We start from the raw sequence: 16,833 nt of genomic DNA, 5'->3' as shown, positions 1-16,833 counted from the left end.
GAGAGGTCTGGAACACCATGGCGCAGTTTGTAGACGGTAATGTCACGACCCTCAGATATGAGAAAACCGTATTGTATAGTATTGACAAAGAAGATCAAATGTCAATCGATTCACGAAAAACCCAAAGCTATTCAAGAGTATTTATAAATGTATTGTATATTGTATATTGTGTGCGGCTTCTTCGCGTTCCCATTATCCTGTATAGATTTTTCACGTTCGATATATATATCACGAAAAACCCAAAGTTATTCAAGAGTATTTAAAAATGTATTGTACATATATTGTGTGCGACTTCTTCGCGTTCCCATTATCCTGTATAGATTTTTCACCTTCGATATATGGGTTCATCACGGTACCAGATCCATCACAACAGCCATCGCACATTGTTGTCGACCTCTGATCCAAACAAGGCCCCCTCCCCGCCCGTTCCCCCCCCTGCGCCCCTCTCATATTTCAATGCACACCTACCTGTTCGTATCTTACGTTTCAGAGCGCCAGTTCTTGACACGGCGCACGTTACACCGTCGTAAATTAAATTTATATTACGGCATAAAAATCGCACCCCGACCCACCCCTCCCCCTCAGAGGGCAGTGGCACAGTGGATAAATCACGTGAGATGTGAAAACTCTCCGATCCGGAAAGTCCAGGGATCCGATGGTATGCGTGTCTGCACGTTAAATAAAAACAGAAAGATTTTTCCGTCACAAGGTACGATATTAATGCGTGTTTTCAAAAGCAATTGTATCCTACACTGTATATAATGTGCACGTCCCGTACTGTTTCATGTGATGATTGTCATCATCATCATCATCATCGTTGCAATAAAGGTGAAAGTTGGTCATTTCCCACACGTATGTAAGTATGTATTTATATACGTACGGCGTGTGAGCGAAAATGTGTGTGATGCAATTGTTTTTTTTTTTTTGTTTTGTTCCAAATTATCATTTATATGTGTATATTATTTCGATTTGTATGTATGTATGCGTATTGGTTAATTGGGTCGTTCGGCTCTTGAGTCGAGTCTGCGTCATTTCTATAATATATTCGAAATCGATGTTTAATTATTTGTTTTTTATTATTATTTTGTTTTATTTGCATTTCTAATGCGCATTTCGTATGCACGTGTCGCATTAATGATTCTTTCAACGTTTCTTATATATATATGTATGTATATGTACGCATTAGTGTTGCGCCCGTTGACGTTTAACCGGCTGTAACAGTTGATGATCACAACTTTCAGCTCTTTTTAATAAGTTTGATTTATTACAGCTTTTATTAAAACGTCCGTTTGCATATAAGGAGTATACCTAATTGTATATCCATTTGTATTTATGAAACCTCTTGTATATGATCCAAGCAAACAGAATAAATAGTAAATTATATAAATCAATGAAATAAAATATAGTATAATCGGGCCATAATGGTATATAATTTCAAAGAAATGATAAAATTTTCAAAAATAAAATGACAGTATATGACAGGCTTTAAAATTAAAGTCATTTTTTTAAATTTAATTAAATTTTTCATTTTAATTAAAGTCATTTTTATGACGAATATATCAGCCGTTATGTTTGAAAGTGGCATAAGTCCACTTTTCCTTACTTCGAGAAATATTTCGCAAAACATTAAATGTAATGTTTTGCGTTTAACAATATTTAATATTGATAATATTGAATGTTAAAATGAGTTTTAATTATATATTACAATTACTGAATTATAAAATTGAATTACAACCTTACCGACTTGATCATAGGCACAAGGCTTCATATGAATCAATCCTTATAAAATCAGTATTATGTTTGAAAGCGGCATAAGTCCACTTTTCCTTACTTCTAGAAATATTTCGCAAAACATTAAATGTAATGTTTTGCGTTTAACAATATTTAAAAATACTGGGGGCCTGTAATACTGCTTTTCCGAGATTCTGGACATATTGAATTAAAATGGGTGATATCAATTTGTGAATTAAGTCAAATAGAAATAGTGTTTTTGTAGCTAAAAATTGGACTTCCGCCACTTTCACATATTATATGAATATATCGCTAGTACGGTCCTGGAATTAAATCATGATTTAATTTTTATCATCGTTATGTAGAAATACATTATTTGTAATAGCATTCTAAAATAATTTTAAAAATTGCCAATTAATGTTTTTAAAGTATTTAATGTTATTTTCAATAACTATGCAGTATAAAAATATTTAAATTTTGTTTTCAATTACGAGGTAAAATTATATTTTTATGTTTTTAATTGCAAATGATTAAAAACAAATATACATAATATACTAATTTCAATTGAATGTTTTGCCAATTGAAAATATTGTGATTTTTTTTATTTCAAATCCTCAAGATTGATTTGAATAAAATAAATAACACAATATTTTAATTTATAAATTACATGCGTATTAATGAACCAAATATGAAACTTTTTAAATAGATCTTTCTATACTCAATCATCGATTAATTCCATCAAGAACTTTAAATAAAACGTTTCTGTTAATTATTAGATAGCAAATTTTGCATATCGATCAACTGCAAACTGCATTTAATTTTTTGAATTTTCCATCAAGAATACACACAGCTTCAGGCTAGTGCGAAAATGTTCACTTTCATCGTGCGAAAACTCATTCGAAATTCAAAAAGGTATTCTTAACGACACTCGGCATAACAGATACGAGTCGGTCGGTTGCGACGCAGATTTTTCTCACCGAAAATGAAAATGTACAATTATTTTAAGGTCAAACGTGATACGTTTTCCACAGTCACATGACTCGGTGCGACCAAAAGCAAATGAACTCTTCCGTTTATCGCGTCTAGTTTTGTTACGGTATACCTGCGACACAATGGAAAAGTTCACACAATCATTTCATATACCTACAAGAAAACCGCTCGAACTTAAACATTCGACTCATATTGTGTGTATGCATGTACATATGTGGGTTTATATATTGTATATGTCATGGTGCACGTACATAAAACCGATCGGCCAGTTTGCAAGTGCCTGTCGAAATCTCGAGAATCTCATTCCGAATCTCGTACGTAATGTACAAGTTGATCCGTAATTGACTGACGGGTTTGTTTTGATTTACTAAATAAAGTTAGAATGATTTTGGCATGTTTGTACAGTTTGATTTGGTTATTACGAGACTTGAAGATCATTTCCTCATAATATTATTTCATTTTATAATCACTACACATGCTTCTATGAACGACTATGCATTCAATATTTATTTAAAATTATCGCACATTTGCCAAACACTTTTTTCAACTTACGATTGACTTTTGATAGCAGATGTTTTTCAAGTGAAAATTTGCGTTACAAACTGGTTTTTCTTTTAAAATGCAATAAGGAAATTGAAGCAAATTCATAACTTGCATTTGTTGATGGCTAAACGTCTTGCATTTTTTTCTTCTTGTTGATATTTCAAATTTGTGTTTATGAACTAACAGCCTGCAATGATATTTCACAACTATGTAGTGTAATGTTTTTACAATTTTGCATATTCATATTATATAAACATAATACATATTCAAACATTCACCTGCATCTTCTTATCCTACTCGAGCCTGGAATAGATAGTTTCGTGGGATCTTCAGCCTTTTCCATTGCATACGACAGTTGTTACTACATTTGACAATAACTGTTAATTGACTTCAACATTTTAACATCTCATTAACATATGTACATATATTGGGATCAATAAGCAGTTAAAAAAAGTATACCATTGCTCAAATGCATGATTGAAAACCACCATAAGCTGAAGACCTTGTATTTTTCATCAAGTTTGTTGATTTTACCGGGTATTTGTAGAAAAGAGACGAAAGCTAACCAGTCAGTCAGTTATAGATCACCTTGTATTTGAGAAATATATGATTTTCCTCTAGTAAAATGTGAGTGTTGTCTGTTGGACCTCGGCAGCCTACGTCTAACAACGCTCCGTTGTTAACTTTCACTCCAAACATGAGGCTGTGTAGCGAAGTTAGCGTGGGTTTCGATACAAGACGAAGGTTACGTCTCCCTAAAAAGGACGATATGCCCTCTTGAACATTAGCCTGATTCTTACAAACGTTGCCACATAGGAACCCTGCTTATCATCTTTTAAACCTTATCTCCACGTTATCTAACTAATTAAAAAATGCAAACTTCACTGAGCAGCTGTCTAATGTCAATATTAATTGTGGTTTTAAAGTCATACTGGAATGCGGCAATATACATTTTTTTTAAGATTAGTCTACATACAAATATAATAATTATTTTCTCAAACTGTAGCACTCTTTTCTATACACACATATGTATATGCATATCTGCGAACAAATCAGTCGTTTCGCGTAAAATAGCGTTAAAAAATCGGTCACGAAACGTGACGTGGGCCTCAAAATTAATTGTTTCAATGACGCGACGTGTCGCAACGCCTCGAAAACACGCCAAAAATATCGCAAATTTTTGCAAATTATCTACCGTTCGTATTTTTCAAATATAACACATACCCACGAGCCTCTTTTGACACACCATTAAATGACAAACACACTTTATATAACATTTATAAAATTAAACACTACACTTCAATTGAATCATTGCAAATAAATATGCATTAAAATGTCTTATATACCCGTTTACTTTGTATTTATATACCCGTTTACTTTTCATTTTAAGGATATGCATATGGGTGTTTTGTTACATGTAAATGGCACCGGAAATTCGTCGTTTGAATTTCGCATTAAATAAAAAAAAAAACATAATAAATCAGTAGCTTGGGCTATTAGTCCGAAAAAGGTGTTGTCTTATCGGCTTCCAGCTTCCGAATTTTCGTCGCCGTTTAGTTGCCTCTAATACCTACGTACCTATTTATGTACGTATCTAACCCCTCAGGTTAAATTTCAAAACATTGTCGTCGTGTCGTTCGTGTGTGTATGTGTGTATTTATAAAGCCGTTAACTTGGTGTTTTTGTTTATAGTCGGTTACCATTATACATCCGGTGTTGAAGTTGCGCAACTCGCAACTGTATTACCGCGGTTGAGGAGGTCGTAAAGTTGCCGGATTTACATTTTGGATCTTGTCAAGCGATGATGCTGGCATGCTGTCAAAGTTGCCGTAATTGGATTAATAACCATCGACGTCGATCACTAGATTTTTCTAGGTACAAAGTATCATTCGGTAACTGGTTTTTTGACAGCATAGTTTGAGAACAAGTGGAAAAGTAAAATTGTCAGTGTCTATGATATGATAAATTGAATTATAAAGGATTTTCCATTAATTTTTTTCGCATTTTATGTATGTTTGCTTAGTTACTTTACTTATTTATAATTACTCTAATATTTCGAATTGGAACACTGCTCTACATAGTTAGATGTTTTCCAATTTTTCAGTTGAAAATTCACAATATTTTCCATAAATTTGTTCTACTATTTAATAATGCAAATGATCAAAAGGGCGAACGAAAAGACATACAAATTAATCGCGTTGATGTTAAGCGAGTAGTTTTGACATTTTCGTTAAATTTGATCATATGTAGTTTGATTACATTAGAGTCTAATCTCGATATATTTGATTATAAAAAATCTGATCATAATATTTCTTGTAATAGTACATTGAATAAAATCATAGTATTTTTTTTATATCATTACATTAAATTCGATTACAATAAAGTTTCAATATATAAAATTTGACAGAATATGATTACATTAATTGTAAACATTGTTTAAATGTACCCAATTCATATTGACCATTCAAAAACTGATGGCGACGCTTTGAAAAAATCAATCAGGATATACCCGTATAAGGACCTTTCCTCGTCGTAGTTTTTCCTCGCCTGATATGGAAATTCGCACACGAGCCTTCCGACTTGCTGCAATAACCTGCAGTTCGGGCATCGTCGATCGAGCATCTAGGAATGTGTCGAAATCGGCATCTCATTTGAATAAAAACTGACATTTTAAGAATCACCCGACCCACGTTATCGGGCAGAAGTAGGCCGCACAGGAAACGCGTGGGCAACCATACGGCTATTAACCATTGTACACGATTATTTCCTACTTTTTATAATTTTTCTATTCACTAATGGACTTCTACGAATCGAATTAAAATTACTACTTACATCTACAGACGCCGAACGTGTTGGATCGATTGCGTATACAATTCTCGAAACGGTCTGAATGTTGCTTTTGCTTTTTTTTTGCCTACGCTAATTTTCTATCTATAACGCGTGTCAAAGTGTCACTTTGAAAGTGTAAATAACTCGTATTGTGTTTGAAATGTGTTAACGCTGTTTGATTTGTTGCGGTTTTAGGTTTCGCGCTAGGCTGCACGTTAATGTCTCCCTGTCTTATATGTAACGAACATATTATACACATGTATTTATAATGAATAAATTACTATTCAAGGGGTTTTTTTATATTTTTACTTTATCTACATATGTATATACTTAGTATCAATATATGAAGTATTTACATAGATTTCAAATAAGGATGAGATAATTTGAAGATTGTCGTTAATTACTTTGCAGTTATACATATGTATGTATGTATGTAATAAAAAACAATAAAAAGCTTTTTACACACATATTAAAAATAAAATAATATAAATTTGGAGTGACTCTCACAATTTCGGATGTCTCTTAAACAACGTTTCATAGTTTAAGTTTAACATTCATTTCATAACAATACGTCTACTATATGATATCATTTAATTGTAATGAATAACTCTACAAAGCTTTCTTTAAATTTAAAATCTTTCGAAAATGTGTTATAGTATGTATGTACATATGTGATTAGTAGATATACATACATACATACATATTAATTTCGATTGAATTGCAATAAGGGCTTTATTTATTTGCTTGATTATTGCCCAACGAGAAACCTACCTAACAAAAAGCAGCTTACTGACCGTTAATTTGTATACATAGTATTATTAGTGAATTTCCGTAAAAGTTATTGGCCAATTATAAAAAAAAACTAACCATTTAATTTGTTCCATCATTGCCACTACATATAGTAATCATATTTATGTACATATGTACGTCTATAAATAAACTTTTTGATTGCTGAACTTTATATATTAATATACTCAAGCACAATTTGTATGTTGCATTATTTCAATATTATAGAATTATATCAATATTATATCATCATTTACAATCATTCGCCATCCACTGTTGGATGAAGGCCTCTTTAACAAGTTTCCATTCGTTTCTGTTTTGAGCGTCTGTCATCCATTTCATCCCACACATTTACTGATCTCCCTTTTCGCCTTCCTTCCTTTCTTTTACATTTTCTTGGGTACCATTCGGGTACTTCTTTCCACCTATCATCCGTTCTTGTAGCTACGTGATTTGCCCATTGTCATTTCAATCTCTTTACTTTCATTACAATATCAACTACTTTCATCATATTCCTACACACGTATTCCGTTTTATATCTACCCTCGTTATGCTAAGCATACAGCGTTCCATACTTTCTTTGTCTTTGAGTAGAGCGTTATATATGTATATATATATATATATATATATATATATATATATATATATATATATATATATATATATGTATATGTATACAAACAGACAGACAGACTATTCATATTTTGGACAAATTCCTATATAATATGTGATAAAAAACTGTGTTTGTTTTTAAAGGACATCAATATGAAACAGGAATAAGGTTTTACGTTTTCATAGAAATATTTATATTTATTGTTTTTGATTGTTCTCAGGGTTGATATAAAATAAGAATATGATTTAAGTTTATTCATTGTCAAAATATGATTGGGAATTACCAGTCATACACTCACATTGGTTTCAAACTATTGTAGCGTGGGAGTATCTTCGTTAGAGTATTAGAATATTGTGAAACATCTCAAAGTGTGTTTACTAGAAATCTATGTATGAATGCACGAGTGAATCAGACGACCGTGACGTTCTTTAGTTCATACATATTAGTAATGTATAATATTATACATATATGTCTTTTTATTATGATATAAAATATTCCATCGAACAAACGGGCAGCGGAGAAAAATTCATAGTGTTTAAATCAATCAGATCGCAGGTCCATGAATCACGCGTATCTGTCGATATTTCAACGACGAATTTTTAGGCGATATTTTTCATTTAGACTTTACGCACTGAAAGCTCAATATTTTACAACCGTTGAAAAAATTTACAGCGAATATTTAAATAAATTAGCGGCAGCGGTGCTTCAAGACAAATTTAATCGCAATGTCCGCATGTAAAAATCGCTAATAAAAATTGTCTAAACGTCGTAACGTGTTTTCGGTGGAATTCAGTTGTAAATTAGTCATGAGTGTGTGCGATCGGTTAATATCGAAAATAAAACTAAATAATAAAAAAAATGTGTAAATGTATGTATACATATAACCACACGATTATACGCGAATGAGACGAAAAAAAATCATCGAAGCGGTCGAAATTCTCAGGCCAGTATTTCGAGTCTTGTTTTTCCGAGAACTTTTTACCTGTTTGATAAAAAGACGTTTTTGTAATTAATGAATAGTCTTCAAATCATTTCTTTGAATAATATATGAGTAACATTAAAGGGAACTATGATATTCGACCGTAAACCAGTGGGTGATCGTTTTTTTCCCCCGAGTCTGCTGAGCCTTGATTTGGACCATTATATTTTTTAGTGAGGTGCATATTATTTATAAAATTTTGAACTATACGATCGTTTGAAACCTATACCTATTTTTACATTCCCAAAACTCTTTGATTTACCTTTATGTTATAAACCATTAAAAATGTCGATGCATATTTACTATGCATATTTACACAGTTTTATAAATATAGTACTTATTGTTCATAAAAAAAAAATTAATAATATATTCAATGATGACTTGAACTGTTTGATTTATTTATAATACAAATATTTAGCTAGTTCATATCTACATACATATAATAGATATAAATTTTTGAATTAAATCGGATTTTTTTCTAATCGTATTACTCATCAATGAGGATCACAATTGTGAAGAACCTGTAAGTATTGACTTAATGTGTTGTTTGTGAATCTGCCTCTTCTCCTTGTTTGAATGCATGAAAAGTTAAATTAAATCACTATTATACATTTTATTTTAGGATAGAAGTGATTAGTTGATTCTTCTAACCCATGAGCTGAAAGATTTTTAAGGCGAAGGCCAAAATGTCATATTTCAAGTACTGAAAGGATTGAGTTGGAACAAATTCTACATTCTAGTAATTTACTTTATGTTTATCATTTATGGATTGTAAAGATTTGCTTGCGGGCCAATCAACAATTTTCGGAATTAACATAATTTAAATATATTTATTGTTTTATCGAAAGCTAGGCAATCAATATAGCGAGAAAGCTACAATTATTAGCCAGTAATTAGTTACATATTATATTCTGTTCTTAGGCTGAAACAATTAGACTAACAGTGGTGACAAAATAATACATTTCTTTCGGTTAGTTTTCAATAATCTGTTTTGTTCTTGTTTTTTAACTTTAAAATCGTATTAGCTAACAAACTCGTACATATTTCATTTTATTTTCATCATCAAATCTTATTATTTTTTAATTAAAAAATTCCAATTTAAGCTGATTTCAAGCGTAAAGGGTTAATATATAATTTGAAGTAGTCCGTTGATGGTTTTGTGCAATCGGTTTTAATACTTTCATTATTTCCAACACCCACGTGCTTGGTTCTCGTGGCGCCAGTTTTATGTACTATGTACTTGGATCGATTGCACTCGTCTACTTCAAAATCGATTCCGAAAAATATTTCGTATGAACTTTGATAATGTATATAAATATACATATATATTCCGAAATATTACAGTTTCGCGAATGACATCAAATATTATTTCAAGCGTCGAAAATGTTGCTTCGTTGGTGTAGTGTCGGTGTCTATATTTAAATTGAAACGTGTGAAGTTCGAACTCTTTGATTTGCTACGCAAATATTAACAGTACTATCATAATAGTAATATTTAAACGTAGTAAAAGTTTCGCAATGTCAAATACGAAATGGTTAAAATATTTTCTTATTTTTTTTATTTTGAAGATCACCTGTTGTATGCATACATAGTCAAATCAATGGGTTATATGAATGGTTAATCAGCTGTATTCTAATTTTGGACATGATATGTATGTATGTATGATCTGTATATTAGACTTTATTTCATCAACTTTGTGTTTGGAGAAATTTATAATACTCGTTTAAAGATAAACATCGGATATAATAATATAATTAATAATGTATCGATGAATGCATAAGTTCGTGCCCTTTTAAAATGTTAAAAATGTATGGAAATGGGGCACGATCTTATGCAATCTGATGTTTGTGTCAATTCAAGGTTATCTATCACACATAATTAAAAAATTAATTGGTTTTTTATGGGCAAGGTGTAAAATTCAAAGGCAAAATTTAAAATTCCTAAAAAATTAATGGTATTTATATATGTACATTTGTACATATGTAGGCATATATGTAGTTAGGTCAGACGATTTGAAGCCGTGCATAAGTCATTGTTGTTTCAAAAGGCAGTCGAAGTGATTTATCTGTTGTAGAGGTCGATGGATATGTTTCGCAGGTTTTGTTAAATGCAATTTTGAAAAAAATTTCAATGATCAATTTTATTTTAATAAACATATACCACAGTGTCTTCACAGGTTATCCCAATATGACACCGTGCACTTATAATTTGTATAATATATGTACGTAGAATAATGTATACACAGACAAGAATGTACACAGAATAATACACATGTATAATCATACGTACATGTAAAATACATAAAAAAAACACATTTCATTTTATTTAACAAACATTGATAACAGTCTTCACATACTACCCAAAATATTTAAAGAAACAAAAAATAAAGAAGAAAATACGTATATATTATAGACTTTGAAAGACAGTTGCTACCTATTATTTACAAGTTTTCATAAGAAAATTGTCTAAACTGATTGCCCGACATTTTTATAACATACTTTTTATATGTAAATTTTTACAAGCTTTTTATTATTTCAATAATAATAATTCTTTTTACTACGACTTTTAAAGCATTTCAATGCTGAATACATATGTGTATACAATTTCATTTTACGACTGTATCGGTATTATTTTAAAAGATACGATCCATCAGCAATACCATCTTTTGGTTATGTCCCTACGTAAAAAAGTGCATATGTAAAATATGTAAAAAAAATGCATATGTAACGTGTATGTAAAAATGCTTCAACAAGTCACTATCATGCAAGATTATATACATACATACATGCAGTTGAATATCAGGAATTGTTTTCATACCTTTAGAAGCATTTCGGGAATGGTGCATCTTTCGTTTCGAGATTTGGATAGAATTTGAAGAGGTGAAGGGGGGGGGAGAGAGAATTCGAAAGAGAGAGAGAGAGAGAGCGAGAGTCTTCGACAAAATATCGGACATGAAAAACAACAAAACGACAAACGGCATGTAAAGGTAAACGCCGAAGAAGAACTTGTTTTGTTATCTAAGAACCGCATCACTTTATATGCCGCTCCATACGAAAAAGGATTAATGTTTACAACCCACCAAAGTGGAAGGTCATTAAATTTTAGTTTGGCCGCTGGCGATCATCGAAAGCCATGGATAAAAGACTTCATACACACACACACCCATACGTATAATGTGAATTCATATAATTTTGAATAACTATTGAGTAACTGAAATCTGCGCGCGTGAGCATCTGCCTTTTCATCTCACGGCTTTGTCTCGAATCTTTACCTGCCGCACTCCATATGTCGACGCCATTTTGCTGCAACACCTGTTCTTCCGAATAATTGTTATATTCGTAAGTGGTAACGTACCTGAGTTCGTTACCATCAACGATCGTGATTTACAAAAAAAAAATCTCCGTACATTTGTAACGTGTTTCCTTCGATTCTGTGACGCCTGAGCAAGAAAAGCTTTAAATCTTATACGACACGAAGCAAATTTGCCTTAAAGAGTCGTACGAATGATTAGAATCAGTAAAAACATTTTAATATTATTCATATAATATTAAAATGGACTTACATTTGTATACCAATGATATGACACGTTTTATTTGAGTGGCGGAAGTCCAATTTTCATTTCCAAATATACGATTTCTGTTTGACTTAATCCACAAATTGTTATTATTTCTTTTGATCGATGTATCCAGAATCTCGGAAAAGCAGAATAAACGTATCACAGGCCACCATTATTTTTGAATATTGTTAAACGCAAAACATAATATTTGATGTTTTGTGAAATATTTATCGAAATGAAGAAAAGTCGACTTTTGCTACTTTCAAATTTAACGGCGCATATATACATTGATAATATTGAATGTTAAAATGAGTTTTAATTATATATTACAATTACTAAATTATAAAATTAAACTACAACCTAACTGACTTGATCATAGGCACAAGGTTTCATATGAATCAATCCTTATACAATCAGTATTATATTTGAAAGTGGCAAAAATCCACTTTTCTTCATTTTGAGAAATATTTCGCAAAATATTAAATATAATGTTCTACTTTTAACAATAAATAAAAATACTGGTGTCCTGTAATACGTTTATTCTACTTTTCCGAGATTCTGGACAAATCGGATTAAAATAAGTGATAACGATTTGTAAATTTAGTCAAACAGAAATAGTGTTTTTGGAACTGAACATTGGACTTTTGTCACTTTTAAATATAACTGCTCATATATGTTTGTATGTAGGTATATTAGAATATTCCTCACATTTTTGCAATTGTTTGATATTGCTTATTTCCTTATAAGTACAAGTAATTCAATTATTGTTTATGCAAATGCAGAAGTATCAAAAACATCAATCCTACATAATAATAAAAAGGGACATTTTTTTGATAAAATCTTTTTAGTAAATGAAACCCATTAAGAGTTGAAATATTATGTAATTTTTAAATATTGTTTTTGATTCAACATTCTTTAAGGAAAAAATTCATATACACTATGAGACTTTTAATGATTGTACGTACAACAAAAACCATTTTAATGTACGTACATATTTACATACCAGGGAGATTACTCAAGAAGATTTTAGCATGATTAGAAGGATTGTGTGCGATAAATCACCACCGACGTTTATACAAATAATTTAAAAATATATACACATACCTACGCCGTATGTAAATGTAGCCATTTACAACATATTAAAAATGGGACGACAATCGTTAATAAATTACGTGAAACAGACACAGAATTACCGACGGGTATCTAATTTCTTCACTTGTTTACATAAAACGACCGTCCCCGCAGCTTCTTCTTCTTTTTCTCGTTCGTTTTTTGTCAAAGCTTTATCTCACCAAAAAAAGTTGAAAGCTCAACTTCTCACCTGAGTATGTGTGTGTGTGTGTACATTGTCAAGGCTCGTGACCAACCGCTAGAATGGTCTCCTTTTACCTGGGCTCAAACTTGACATTTAAAAGATTTACTTTCAATTGTCTCTCGAGGATTCCCTCTACCTCCAGCGCTCCAGACAGGAGGGACACAATGCAAACGGGACCACCGAAAATCCTCGCGAAGTTCGCAGTATATAAAAAAATACAATAAAAAAAAAACAACATCGACAATGTCAGATAAATGTCGTCGAACCAAAGCCGGAGCACGAGTGGTGTTATCTTTGATTTCCTTTCTACATTCCGAACGATCGAAAACCGCTATTTCGATTTTTTTTTTGCACTCTGTTAACACTCGAGCGTCCGTTAAATGTTTAATATTGTTGAAATTATGAAAATTTTCGTTCCTCTCGACGATATTCACCTTCACGTTTGTCGTGTCGAGTTTTAATTATCGTCTCGTTCGTAATGAAAAAGAGCGAGCCGAAGAGACTTAACGACGCTAAAACGATTTATTATACACTGTGCTATTTATTATTTTATTAAATATTTATAGAAATGGTATAAATGACGTGTTGACTCGTTTTAAACATGTGTGCTCGAGCATGACAAGGGTTTAATATAATATACAAAATAACATTATCATCATCATTTACAGCCACTCACTATCCACTGCTGGATGAAGGCAAGTAGAAGCCAACACGCTTCCACTCGTCTCTGTTTCGTGGAACTATCATCCATCTCACCCCAAACATTTTCCTAATCTCATCTACCCATCTTCCCTGCGGTATCCTTTTTACCCTTTTGCATTCTCTCGGGTACCATGCGAGCACTTCTTTTGTCCACCTTTGGTTCATTCTTCTAGCCACATGGCCCGCCCATTGCCATTTCAATCTCTTTCCCCTATCCACTATGTCCACTACTCTTGCAATATTTCTTTCCTCGTTATACAGCGTTCCATAATTCTTTGAGTGCATTGGACTTTTTTTTAACTATATAATATTATTACAATATAATTCAATGCAACTGTAATTTTTACTGTCCATAACATGCTGTTGACAATTACTTTAATCGTCTAAAACATGTAAATTTCCATTAATATAAAATATATGCGTGTTCCATAGATAAATTAATAGTATCAACAACTTTCGTATTTTATATTAAAATTTTACTAATCTAAATATTTCAAAATACGAACTCAAACCTAATAAAACCTAAGTCAAATTATACGCACGAATAATGTTATATTTCTTGACCAAAATGCAATTCGAAACTGAAAAATGTAATTGGCCATCGCGGGTTGACTCTAGCATCTTGGATTTGTTGATTATTATAAAAATATGCTATCCACTTATATACGGAGTATATATGTAGGTGTTTACATGTATTTTACAGAGTATATACTCTGTAAAATGTATGTATTCCTTGCAAAAAATTGCCGTATATCGAATTTGTCCATAGATGTCTCACCCACTTACTCTGTAAAATTGATTTACCCGTAAAAAAATGTACATAATATGATAATATAAATTCGCCCTGGGCGAGTGTCGAACCCGTGAGCCTCATTTTGATAACTCGAACGCGCTACTATCGCACATTATTTGATGGAATATGAAAACTGAACCGAAATTAACAGCCAAACCGCAAAGTTATGTATGTATGCAATGTAGACATGTTTGTATATATTTATGTATTTAGTTGAAATTAAAAATGGATCGTTGCCTTCGTATGTTTGTATTTGGGCGTTAATTCGCGAACGCGCTGGGATGCGCCAATTAATCCCGGCAGCTTCGTGATCTGCGCGAATCGTGACCCAACGAACGAGCAGCCAACTCCTTAGATAAGTCCTTGATCTCGAGGGAATTCGCCACGACCGGTCCTCCTCAGATCGAGGATTAACCCCTTGACGCCGGGCCGTCGTCGTGCGAGACGAGCGGCGTTCGTTAAAAGGCCGCGTCATTAACTGCATGACGAGAGTGCAAGTGCATAAATCAAAGCAAGGACGACGGCCTACCTGCTCGCGTGTGAAAACATTTTTAATGCCTCTCATATGTTGGGCGAAATAAACGGTATCCCTATAATGAGTGCAGGTAGGCTCGGGCGATGCTCTTTTGACCGCAAATCGTATTATACTTCGATATGGAATGTTATGGTTGAGATAAATGTGTGGATTATCTTAGGCCCCGTACTCACCGAGTACACCCCGTACAACCGCACCCGAGCCCATTTATCCTTTGAGTGCTGACGTCTTTTCTGTTGGAAGTCCGCCACGCTGAAAATTGGCCTACATTTCCAACTAGAATTATTTAGTAATCCAATAAAAAGCAGATATAAAAATTGTAGCTAATACAAACAAACCCTAGATCACTACCGCCGAGGATTTCCAGTTTTGTAAAGGTGTATTTAGACTATCTAATATATCGTGCAACAATATAAAATAAACAAAAGAAGTCTATTAATGAATGTATTTTTCCAAAACTAATTCCATCTTCTTTATTGCTGTTAAAATATAATGCTCACAATCTAAATGCCAAGTCACAATCTAAAATACTCAGCAGTTAGGGGTTTCCATCGGGAAATTCTGCTATGGTTATAAATCCAGAAATTCCGGTGTAAACCGTCTTTATAAACGTTGACACGGATTACACAACCCATGTTCAATGCATTATTTTTTCAATGCTACCTTAAAGAAAGGCTTAGCGGGTTGTATTCTTGTTTACTTTGTACATGCTCAAAATACGCATGTATAGTTTTTCAGGCCCATGGACTTGTTGGAAAAACGCCGATCGGCGTTGTTCAGCATTCAAAGGGTTAAGTTACAGCAACAGGATGTACTAACCAAGTTACTGTAACTGTTCGCTGCAAAAGTTCGGTCAATTGTCGTCATAATGTACTACGAAGAAGACATGGCTATTTGTATGGCATCCATTCCCGACTTTGTCATCTTCAATATTTCTACGGAGAGAATGACAGGAATCTTCCTTTCCAATTTTTCCGCTGTTTCGTCCTATTGCTGTGATATCTTATTTCTGGAAAGTTTTCTCTTGGTTTTATTTTTACAATCGGCATTTTTGTTCCCCATAGATTATCATATTCTCGGTACGGTTCGATCAATTTTAATGTCTTTTCATCATTCCACACCATTTTCCTGCAAAAATTCAAACGCAACGCCCATGCGACACAAACAGCGTCCTCACCAAAACTGGTGAAGTCGCGCCCAACCAATGGTTCGAGTGTGGTTACAAAGTTGCTACAACTTGGTGTGTACACGGCCTTATGTTAAAAAAAGCAAAATTACATATACTCAATACTAAAAATTATCATTTTACATATTATAATCTACGTATCTAATATTTATTTTCAAAATGGGGATCCAATTAAGGGGCAAAATCTATTTAGGATCCTTAAAACATTACCTCGATTTAAATTTTGAAGATAAATCAATTTTTTTAATACTAAAACCCGAATTATGCCAAAACGA

The 16,833-nt window shown here is 32.5% G+C and overlaps 1 protein-coding gene across 1 annotated transcript in view; it reads left to right on the top strand.

Annotated features, from left to right (window-relative positions):
- The first annotated feature begins 470 nt into the window (after positions 1-470).
- The window catches only part of Egfr (epidermal growth factor receptor), a 47,340-nt gene continuing 30,977 nt past the window's right edge, over positions 471-16,833 (top strand). The window contains exon 1 of the mRNA XM_077446075.1: positions 471-709. The gene's annotated coding sequence lies outside the window, so the exon portion shown is untranslated. The remainder of the gene's footprint in view (positions 710-16,833) is intronic.

Source organism: Arctopsyche grandis, chromosome 2, assembly GCF_051622035.1.
Source record: "Arctopsyche grandis isolate Sample6627 chromosome 2, ASM5162203v2, whole genome shotgun sequence".
NCBI lineage: Eukaryota > Metazoa > Arthropoda > Insecta > Trichoptera > Hydropsychidae > Arctopsyche > Arctopsyche grandis.
Note: the sequence above shows the minus strand (reverse complement) of the source record. Positions and strands in the feature narration are given on the sequence as shown.